Here is a 12,255-nt window from a genome sequence, read left to right on the forward strand (position 1 = left end):
ACCAGAGCAAGGAAGTTACACAATAGCTATACTGTACATGCAAAGTATTTTATAAAATACATATACTGTACACACATACCCACATATATTTTTGTGGCTACATATACGTATGTAATCTCAGAAAAACAAAACCTAATTTATTTACTTGCTTTACATTTCAGCATATATCTTTTAAAGATGGCAACACATTTTCAAATCTCGGAAAGTGCAAAATCATCTCTACATTTACTATCACTTCAGAAAAGCTCAGTTCCAGCAAGGATAGACCAGCAGTGATTCACCACTTATGAACCAGCAGAAATTGTAGGGAGGTCAAAGAAATTTATACCACAATTTCATACATGACTAATTTTAAAACATTCTTAACCAGATTAAGTCTCGTTAATTGCCAACTTGGCAGGTCTATCTTGAGGCAAGTAGTTTAATGACTGGTCAAGGACCTCGCAAGAATCACCAGACCTGTTTTTTATTTGCTTGCAAATGACGAGCAGATAATATGATCTTTAACTTCACCTTACTATCTCAGTTTTAACAATCCTGTCTTACACCTGTGTATATCTGTAGGTCTTCTTCCCTCACTGTCAGGCTGCACTGAACGTGTCACAGTCTGATCCCAGGTCACTAAGCAAGAACAGCTACGCTACCAACATAAATTACATTTAACTGCACAAGGGCATGCATGCATAGTAAAAGACAGCATACACTTAATTGGCTGTGTAAGACAGTTTGAGTTTAACTCTTTGCTTCATGAAGTAAATTCTCCCTCTATGAGGTACTAGGAAGCCTTCCCATCTCTCCTTGTTAGTTCCTTCTAAATCACTATTCTGTATATAAGAGGAGAAAGAAGACGGCAAAATGGCAGGTGTCTAAGGGAAATGCAAACAGTCTGGAACAATAATGGAAATTAAAAGAGTGAGAATAGGAACAAAATGCTTGCAGGTTTGTGTTCTCCCTGGAGAACACCCAGCAGAGAGCAAGAGTATGTGAAATACGTGGCTAAATCCTGCACTAAAAGCCTTGTAGAGGTTACAGGTCACTTTCTGCCATGGTGTGCACTGCACACCCACACGTAACACATGTATGCCCAAATGAACTACTATGAAATATTCAAAACACTGCTCCAAAAATACATAACCACCACATGTAAGTGCCTCTGGTCAGACACATGCATCCTCAGCATTTACAGACGTACTCAAACAGGCAGGTAGTTGTTTCACTTCCCTATGTTTTACTGGAATCCCAAGAGAACGCCAGAAGGCAAACGGCTTTCAGGCATAAAGTGTTTCTTTTCGTTAAATCATTGCCATTGTGTTAAGCACAGATTTTTTGGAATAAAGTACATCAGCCACATTTATAAACAGAAAACAGAGATCAGCTATATGTATTCTCAAAATTGGCTGATGATATCAAAGTAGCAAGGTACAGGCATAGGAAGAAGAATACTGAAGTTCAATTTATTTTGAATTAAATTACTTTGCCAATCTCTGAAACTCATTTAGCAAAATGCTCTGCTCCACCAAGTATATATCTAGATATGAAGTGGTTAAACATATTGGAAAGCATGACATTTAAGATTATTGTCTGGTAAAAAGATGACCTTTATGGAACAGTTACACAACAGAAGGTAGAGTTACTGAACAGAAAAAAATATTTTTTACCATACAATAGCAATGTAATTAATAATACACATTACCAGCATTTACAAAAGAGAAGCAAATAGTTGAATTTGTACAATTCACTTTAACATGCTGTTTTCTTTAAAGAAGAATCAAAACTGGAGACAAAGTGCATTTAACAGCAAACACTTCTGCTATTGAAAATGACAGGGAAATAAAGCACACCAAGAAGTTGTAGGGTTTTTTTAAAATAAGTCACCGAGTCAGAGAAAAATCTACATTCAACTATTAATAATAGTTCAACACAAATCCACAACAGCATGCAACTAGGCAAACCAAAGGTAATGACAAATACATCATCTGACACTCTGTCCTCAACTAACCCTATTATGCCTAAGGACTATAGCATGCGTAATATATAAGATCACACATTTTCTTGGACACTAATGTAATAACCACCAACAAAATAAGCTGAATAGTTAATGGTAAGACGCAAATTTCAATTTTAACTGTAGTTTTGCTTTTCAGAATTTAGCTAGAGCTGCAATGTTAGTTATAACTACTTTTTCTGGCTACATTTTTTGGAGAATGGAATAAAAGAAGAAAAGATAAAAACACCACTGTATATATGGGGGAAAAAATGTTCTGTTGGAATCAACTGTGAATTTGTGGACTTTCAATTAATATTGAAATACACTCACAATAGACAGATATACAGATAAGAGAACGAGATGCAAAGAGGGATGTATTTTGGAGGAGGTTTCTGGAAGACATGCACATCTACTCAGTAGATATCTGGGACCCAACGGTTTGGGTTTGGAACCCTCATGACTCCTTATTCTCCACTTTAAGCACAGGACTGTTTTCGTACAGAGTACCATTTGCTACAAAAAGGGACAGAAAGCCTACCAGTGAGGACTAAGGAAATCACCATCCTAAACAGGAAGAAATATTTGTGGCAAGAACTGGAACTGTCTGTGCCTATTCTCTTGCCCACACTCCTGCCAGATGAACTACAGAAGCATCAGGTTGCTCTATTAAAGGTCTTTGATCAACCCACATCTCCAAGGCATCATGAAAACAGTCAGCTGCTGGCTGAAAAACTTTCTAAAGTGCAACTTCACATGAAATTCATTCACATCAAAAGGTTGTGTGTTTGAAAAATGGCCTAAAATCTCTAAGAGGACCTTATTTTTTATACTTGAGGTAGTTTGCAACCTGAGGTACATCAATGAGAGTGTCTAGAACCAGCAATATGCCTACACGTTTGCTGAACTGAGCTCCAAGTCATAACAAGCCCATAAATAAAAGAAGAAACATGACCTTATTAATCTTTTCAACTTCTCAGAAAAGCAGGTTTGAGCTTTAGTCTTCCAACCAAAAAAATTTAAAAATCCCAACCCACTGTTTATATAGATACATTTCCTCCTGACACTTCATTACAAAGACCCTAGCAAGGGCATGAGGCATCTTTTGTAAAGTAGTATGTAGACAAGCCCTGAGAATCTCAGATTCAGGAGGCCAGAAGTAAGAATCTAGGGGGTTTCCTGGGCTTGTCTATAGGTGAGGTCTGCTGGGCTTGCTGTCCCCTCATCCCTCCTTCTCATGCTCTAGCTGTTGTAGAAGGAACATTTCTAAATAACTGGATCCATGCATCTGGCTTTCACCAGCTTCCCACTGAACCCACAGCTATGAACCACACTGGTCAAAGTAGATAATTCCCCAGATGCTTTCCTAACATTTCATGGACAGTTTTTTCTTTCTCTTTGTACATCACAGCAGCATTTTCAAACTTACACCAACTAACATGGAGGAAACACTATGTTCACCTCTCCTGGAAGTCACTAATACATGACATTTGGAATCAGTCACACAGCAGTGGCAGAAGCCACAAGGTTTCTTAGCTCCTGTAGACAAAGAAGCACAAGAAGAGGGCGAGATGAACTTTCCCTGGCACGCCCTCTTTCAGGAAACTGCTGCTTCCAGGTTGAGGAAACCTAAGCTGAGTGTTGAGAAACAACACAGTTTGCATTTCATTTCTCCCTCAGCAGCTGTATATTGACACCAAAATTAATCTGGAAGGCTGGGAGGTAAACAATGGAGATGAGAGACACACTGCAGAATGACAAATTCTAGATATCTGTGTGGATCCTACCTCAAAACTGTGGTGGGAGGGAGGAAATTTGCTTTCAATATGGAGAAATGTATTCCTCTAAAAGCTTTCTACTCTCCTCTCTGGCAGTCACGCCAGGTCAGTAGCTACCCAGTCTGGTGCTGGAACTGTTCTCCCAAAGAGATCATTTGCAGTAAAGAAAATGTCACTGCCACCAGTCACAAAACTGGCAAAAATTTTAAGTTTCTGCAGAATTGGTGGGGAGAGGTTTCTGATTCTCCTGATGTGCCATGAGATGGTTCTTGGGACCAACACCATGAATCACTGTCCATAAACATAAGTTGTTTCTCAACAGCATGCTTACCACACCAGGTTCTCTCTTATTTACATAGGCTGACACATCCACGAATGCTAGGATTATTTTTTTCCCAAAACCCCCTCACAACTGTTACCCTTTTATCAGGACAGCTATACATACAACCCCCCGCTTATAGAATACTCAATTTATCCTTCCAAATTTTAGTGGAACCATTGGCTAGGCTTTGAGATACAAGAAAAAACACAATATTCTGGATTCAACTTGATATTCACATCTACCCTGGGCAGCCACAGAATGACATACGAGCATGTCTGCAAAGCTGAGAAGGAAATGGTGCAGCCTTGTAAAATCAGCAGCTGCTGACCCATAACTAATTTGCAAAGCAGTATTTTTCAACCTCTTTAATGAAGTAGGATATAGAATTACAAAATACTGCACACAAAAAAAATGTTAAATACAGCAAAGGCAGCTTCCTAAGAAAATTATCAGGGCCCTGTTATGGATGCTCTGTCTAGAAACTTTGCAACAGACTGAAAGAACAGAAATAAAAACTTGTGTAATGAAGATTTCATGGACTTTCCGTGTACATCCTTCCAGCAGTAACTTACTCAAAGGGCATTTTATTATAAGTTGATGGGTCATTTTGTTAAATTGTGGTACTTTAGTCAAAAATAACTCACTGAAGAAACAGCATGAGTAACAGAGCCACTTACCACACAAATAAATATATGCAGATTGTTCCTGTAGTAACTAACCACATCACAAAATAGTTCAAACTGTATTCCACGTATATACAGTATCACATTTTAAAATGTTGCACATGTTTGTGCTGCTTGATCACAAGTATCTAAGTGTAGGATTTTTGATTGACTTTTCTTTAGTGTGGTGAACAGCACTGTCAGGAGCCATCATTATTAATTGCAGAAGTTTAAGTCTTTGAATCATTACTAGCTCTGGGTATCAAATGTTGAAAGCATTACACATCTGCTGAAAACCTTGAACAGTAATTGACTTCTTATAAAAATTGCTTTGTTAGGACCGCAGGACGTGGCTATGCTAATGCTGGATTGCACTCGTGTACTCACCACTAGTACTGTCCTTCTCTGCACAACTCCACAAGCTGCTTTTGTACATCGATACTCGTCAGTACCGTTCCTGCTATTTTCTATCTCTGCAAGGACAGCTTCTCTGTCCTTTTGCCTCTCATGGAAGGATTTCTTTTCTTTTGTAGTGGGTCTGGAGGGGCTGGAGCTAAGTCTCCCCATAGCAGTCCATATTGCACTGGGCTTTGTGTTTGTGGCCGTGGCGGTGTTGGTAAGGCACCCATGCGTTGGCTGCTGCCGAGCAGCACCCGCACAGCACAAGGCTGTCCCTCCAACACCCCCCAAGGGCCGGGAGGCTGGGGGGGGGCAAGAAGTTGGGAGGGGACACAGCAGGGAGCGCTGACCCCAACTGACCAAAGGGATGTCCCATGCCATATGACATTGTGCTCAGCAATAAAAACTAAGAGAGGAATAGGAGTGGGGGCATTCATTATTAAGGTGTTTGTCTTCCAGAGCAGCCACTATGGGTACTGGGGTTCTGTTTCCCCCAAAGTGGGTGGACATCACCTGCTGATGGGAAGGAGAGAAGACATCTTTTTGCTTTGCTGCCACATGCAGCCTTTGCTTTTCTTCATTAGACTGCCTTTATCTCAACCCACGATTTTTTCATCTTATTTTTTTTCTTTTGCCCTGATGAGGAGGAGGAGTGAGAGAGCGGCTGGATGGGCACCTCGGTGCCAGCCAAGGTCAACCCACCACAACTTTTCTTTCCTCTGTCTTTACAGAGGAGATTACAGGCCAGGAGGGTTCCTCCTGTAATGCCACCAAGAAGCCACCAAACATTTAATCATTGGAGCTTCTCTGCTTGTCCCAGAGATATGTCACACATTTTACAGTTGGTCCTGTTCTCTCCCCTGCATGGTCTGGATTTTAAGTGCAAAGGCTGAGGAAAAGGGCAAACAGCTGCTGTACTGGTGCCTGTGGCACTGATAAAGCACTTCGTTCCTAAATGGTGCTGGAAGACTCATTACTTTCTTTTCCATGTTGCATACACTTGGAGATCCTAAGGCATGGCCTACTTTACCTCTGCATTGGATGCAGCCCATTTTAATCCTAGGGTGTTAGTGACAGACAGGTAAGCTAATATCTCGCAAACTTTTGACAGTCCTCCTGCAACACATGTTACCAAGAAACAAGGAACTTGTTCAAAGAATTTACCAAACAGACCAGATATGTATCTATTGATTTACTTCTGTAGAAATTATTAAAGTGTTCGTGGCTGAATACAGGTTGCTTGGAGAAAGCTTCTGCCTTGCAACATTCATGTTGGGTTTATGCCAGGAGTATAATTACTGCTTATTAATAATATGCCCTGTTATCTCAATGTATTTAAAAAAAAAATCTAATACCGCAAAATATCCCCTACAATCAGATGATCAAATTTGTTTGGCTCCTCCCCCTTACTTGATGATTCAAAATTATGTTTCTTAACAATTTTGAACATACTCACTCTCCCTTCAAAGAAAAATAGGCAACTGCGGTACCATAGTCTGACCTTGTGAAACAGGAGGGACAGGTTTCTCAGCAGGGAGAGGGTTGGGATGCAAAACAAGATTAAAAGAAGAAGTTGCAATGGTTCTTTCATGGAGAGGATCTGAAATTTGGAAGGAAACAATTGTCACTGTGCTGAAACTGCCTGGCACAGATGTGTCACGTGGAGAACACAGAGGGTGGGAAGAGTAGAAGGGCCCCAGGAAAAAATAAAAACACAACTTGTAATTTCTTTCTATGCAAAAAGGCAGTTGCCCCTGGATATCTGAAACAAAATTTTGTTAATCCTCTCCATACAGTCCTACTGCATTATCATGTATAAGGGCTTTAACTTGCATTAGTGCCCTTTACAGCGCTGCTGTACTGTGTCTTGGGATTTCTCTGTTCCCCAAAGTGGAGCCAGAGGAACTCTTGGCTTTTCCATGACACAAGGATCTCATCTTCTGTTTGATGGTGGTTAGGGACCATTGCATCTTTAGTGCTTTCATAGTGTGAACAACGTACTGATCTTTACTAGTGCCTCCTTAGTAAAAGTTCTTGCCAGCTCCCCAAACAAGGTAAATTCTTGGGCTTTTAGCAAGGACTACAGAGCCTCTGCTCTGCTCAATTACAATGCCAACATAAGTATGCAATACCAGCTGCATCGTTTTCACTTCTCCAATGAAAGAAACTTGTTGCAAGAAATAGATCTTCCCCTGCATGAACATGGAATTCCAGAGTGGAAGTACTGTAGAAAAGAAAAATCCTTAGTAAACTGTTGGGTTTCAATTGTAGGAAAAGGCAGTCAAACATACAAAAAACACCCCAAATTCCATCACAATATGTAGAAAACATTGCTTTGCAGACATTACTTAGGGCTTCTTGCATAAATTCCTGGGCAATGCAGAGCAGTTTGCTTTATTTTGTATTTTCTTTCTCTTCCCTTTTCATCGTGGTCTTTTTTTCCCCCCATCTCATGTAGGGATATTTTTATTCCCTGAGCTCTATTAACTGTTCACCTTGACTTTCAATGTTCCTATTTGGTTTCTTCTCCTTTCTCCCCAAACAACACAGCTCTTCTTTATTTTTTAATGTCTTTGCTTCCCGAAACACCCTGAGCCCCTACTAAAAGGAGCTCCAACCTATTTGTAAAATGGAAACAAAATCACCAGCAATTCTCTGTTGAAATTAATAAAGCTTCCCTAGTGACAAATGGAGATGGGGGTGGGGAATCACCTTTTCAGAAGAAAATTGTCATTAATTTGTAAGAAAGTTTAATGGGCAATATTATAATTTAACAGTTACAACAGATAGCTATTAATATATAGTATCATATATTAAAAGCTCTTATTAGCTAGTGCGATTTACTAACCAAAAAAAAAAAAAGCTGATCGCTACAGATGAACCATCAAGTTTAAGCAGCAAGATGTTGTTGTTCTGCTGCTGCTGCTGCCAGCTGTGGATAGAAGGGCCGTTGGCTGTAAAACGGACCACACGCGGCATCTTTCAAACTGTCAGTTTCATGCCGATGGGAGACCTTGCTTCCCTCTAACTTTTTTTCCCCGTTGGTTCGGTTAAAAGAAAATACACGCCTACTTTAGTAAGCCACGCTCTGGACATAATGAATTTCATAGACAAGTGAGGGTCTGTGCACTTATCGCTTAGAAACTCCTATTCATTCCTCTAACTTTGAAAACAGACTCATCAGGTTTAGCAGAGTTGCCTCCATGCTTAAAATATCTGTACATGTGTTTATAGATCTAATCTGTGTCGTGCTTGCAGGATAATCAAAATTGATGTACAGCAAATCTTTTCTACACTTATTTAACGTTCTGACTTCCCAGGAATGACAAAAAAATGACAAAAAGCCCAAACTGCAACAAGAACAAATTCACCACTATAAAGCGATACAAATTATTAAAATAAAAAACAGTTCAATTAAAGGCATATGAAATAGTGAACACATAAAAATAAATGAAGAAAGAATCGCCCTGGAAACAAAGTTATTTCAATTACCATTTATTTTGATCCCTTTATGATGCATATACATTGTAAATTAAAAAAAAAAAAAAAAACAACCAAACAAACAACTTGCAAATTGCCAGCTAAAGAAAGTTATATCAAAGGATTTTTTCCATCCTTACTAAGTGACCAAACCCACATGTTTATAACACAGCACAGTTCTGTTAATTTAAAAGAAAAACTTCATTAAAATAATAATGATAATATTCTAATTGCGGTTCATTAGAGAATCTTTTGAAATATAAAGTAAAATGAGTATCAAATAGTCTTCTACTAAAACAATAAACACCTTTGTAAGCATATTCTGTACATAAACCTGAAAGCTCACTTCAAGGTCCATTTCCTATTTATTTTCTAGTATTCAGAAGTGTTCATTCTGGGCTGAATCCAGGATGGCAAGAGCTGTCAACGGGCATATTTTAGCTAAGTTTGCAGCACTTTAAATGAGATCCATGCCTCTTGGTGCATGTTCAAATTCATATCTCTATGCTTGGACACCTCACTTGTGAATAGTGGCCAGAAATCTCTTTTCTTCATTACTACCTGGCAGAATTTCACCTGCTCCACCCAAATGCAGACCTGACCACAGCAATCCATCCCACCGACACTTCCATGTTTCCTACTTAGGGCTGACAATGGAAGCTACAGCTTGTAAAACGTGCAGCCACATGTCTCCAAACTGGAGCTAGTGGATATGGAGCGAGTAAAAATATATGTATTATATATTTTATATAAAAAAAAAAAAATCACCTGTTGCATGCTGTAAAATTCTTCTGTAGAGAATTAGGGTCTGACTCTCCTATAAGGAATTGTCTTCACACAGCACTAAACCCAGTGTTGATCACACTGATAAAACAGCTTAAAATACCTATCCTCAAGTTGTTTTGCTGTGACGCTTCTACTGAAGACAGCCAGAAAATCTGAGTACAGAATTCCCTTCTTTAAGAAGCAACACAAGATACTTATTTGCCATAACAGAAGCCATGATCTCATAATTAGAAAGTTCACTTCCTTCTGCAACTGATCTCTCGGTGAGGACACATCATCAGTTCTATGTAAAGCCCCTTGAATCTAAGCCAGCAGAGAAAAAGAAATCTAGAGCTTGCTTTTAACCACAGACATAAATGTGTTCATGCCAGCCAGCCCAAATCAGTAACTGGCAGTCAATAGCCTACAACAGCTGACATTTCTTTCTCTCTCTTCTGAAGTGGTTTGCAAAGATATACTCACGGGCAAACCACTGCAACAAGCCAGACGGCACCAAGTGGAAATATGTACAATGATAGTAAGACTCATCTTCACAAGAAACACTTGTAATCATGAAAAAAACCCGATGGAAATGGGCATTCGCGACCAGTGTCCATGAGGACTCCAAAGAGCACCCATAAAATGAACACGCTCTGGGTGAACAGCAGGCAAAGTGGGAAAGCGGAGGGGAGGGGTGAGACGAGATAGAAAGAAACTCCCTCTCTCCCTGCCAAGCCCTCTACTTGTTTTAACAAACGAGCCATTAGCATCTCCAAATTATCTGGCCCGAGCTCCAGCCAGCTCCCTTTCATCCAAGCCCAAGCCCCAGCCAAACATTAGGAAATTACCAGCTGGGTCCAGCGCGAAGGCAGCGGGCCTGCATATCATCATACCACCGCATCACTGAATCCCAAGCTGCACCCTCCCTCACCACCTTTGTCTGTACATTTAATGCACGTGGCCATGGAAAGGAACCTACTTACCTGAACCACTCACTGCAAAGCCTGAAGGTAAATTGTTCCCCACTGGGATTTCTCAGAAAGAACTGGGGACCAGAAAGAAATAGAGATTCTTAATGATAATTCTAGGTACCCTTGCAAGAATCGTACAAGCACGCTGAAGGAGAGATCTGCATTATCCCTTGCCTTATCGTGAACATTAGCATGGTCTTTTCTAAGAGAAGTCTACAAAATAGGCAAGAATGGTCTCTGTGGTTGCACTATGCACAGGTGTCAACCTGCCTAACACAGAACAAAGAAATGAAACTTCCCAAATACTGACAAATATCTCACTGTCACTTCTTAATCTCTTTTTCCCAGAAAGATAGAGACAGGACAATTAATTCTAACAGTACATTAGTTTATCTGTAACTAAGTGATGGTAATAACCAATGAGGCATGTAAGAATTCTTTTTCCAAAGACCAAAACCACTGAATATGCAAGTAGATCTTTTTGTTCTTCTTAAGCTTCTGCTCACTTAGGCAGGCTCTTAGTTAGACATCTTGGTAAGACCTCATAGACATTAAATGTGGTGATTTCCTACATTTCAGGAAAGTAAGAGGAAAAAAAATGGACATAGTCATATGCAGTGCAATATTCCAGCTGAGAACCTCAGATTTTCTAAGTTACAAGGCAGTCGACATTACTTAGCTGTAAAGTGGTATACCTTTTATGACACTGCAGACTACATAGGACCCAGGGCAAAAGAAGCCCTCGCATTAAAACCAATCAGATTAGCATAATAAGAGCAGAAAGCAAAGCTGCGGGAACATTTGGGGAGCTTTTAATTCTTTTTTTTTTTTTCTTTAAAGCATTTCAACTCCTCCAGCCAAAGTAAACACATCACCGTTTAGTTCTCAGAAGTGCCCTCAGCCAAAAAGTAAGTTATTGTAATGTGGGGAATGATACTGGGAGATAAGCTAAGCTTTAATAGCCTCCATGGCATACAATAGATTTGGGGGGCTCAGAACACAGACTGAAACAAGCACGTGTTTAAGTTTTCAGACCTAATAGAGACATTCAAAATACTGTAAGCTGGCTAGAATACCACTAATGCATACTCCTCTTACTGCCATTGTGGAATTAAGAATGTATTTTGCTAGTTTTCACTCACACAATTCCTGTTGTAGAAAAGACCCCACACAAAACACAACCCTCCCTGAACCCACTCAACTCTCTCCCTGTTGCTGAACCGACATGGAAATGTGATGTGTCAGCATCTTGGGATGCTCATCACAGCCAGGCAGCATCCTGTCATCTACAAATGATCAGAAAATTACAAGCCCCAGCCACTGAAAAATAGTGGCTTCTTTACAGAGAGATTTACAGGAGGGGAAACCAGGAAAAAGCGCTCTCAAGTTCATTTTAGTTTGGAACAGAGCTTAATATTTAATTTCTTAATATTGATTCTTAAAGAGATTTTCCAATTCTGCATCTTAACAATGCACCAGAATTGCTGCACACTAGACCAATATCCCACTGCCAGAAATCAAACAACAAAGGAAAATACACAGATGAAGCAGTTAAAGAATAATCTGTCTACTTGACGTTAAGAGGAAATTCCTTTTAGATGTTACACCCTCAGGCACAGTCCAAGCATGATCCTGGTGGCTCTCTGATCTCAGGGCACCGGCCCCCCAGCCCATCCCTCCTGGGTCCTGGATCACAGCCGAGAGAGCTACCCCTGAGCTCGCGGCAGGTTGACAGCATCGGTCCCGTGCTGCCTCTCTCAGACTTCCACATTTCTCCCCGGCCAGCAGAAGAGGTGAGCCTCATTTCCAGAAAGGTCCTGCTCTGCCTGTGACTAGGACAGCAGAAACTCCTATCAGATATAAAGTGCATGGTAGAAAAAGTGCTCACTCAGCT

General features: G+C 40.2%; 1 protein-coding gene across 4 annotated transcripts in view; it reads right to left on the reverse strand.

Moving 5' to 3' along the window:
* Positions 1-12,255, reverse strand: part of ENOX1 (ecto-NOX disulfide-thiol exchanger 1) — a 370,433-nt gene that overhangs the window by 333,117 nt on the left and 25,061 nt on the right. The window contains exon 2 of one of the 4 annotated variants that reach the window (XM_054809876.1): positions 10,374-10,435. The exons of the other annotated variants lie outside the window; for them this stretch is intronic. The gene's annotated coding sequence lies outside the window, so the exon portion shown is untranslated. The remainder of the gene's footprint in view (positions 1-10,373; positions 10,436-12,255) is intronic. 4 annotated transcript variants of the gene reach the window in all.

This window comes from Grus americana, chromosome 1 (genome assembly GCF_028858705.1).
Source record: "Grus americana isolate bGruAme1 chromosome 1, bGruAme1.mat, whole genome shotgun sequence".
NCBI lineage: Eukaryota > Metazoa > Chordata > Aves > Gruiformes > Gruidae > Grus > Grus americana.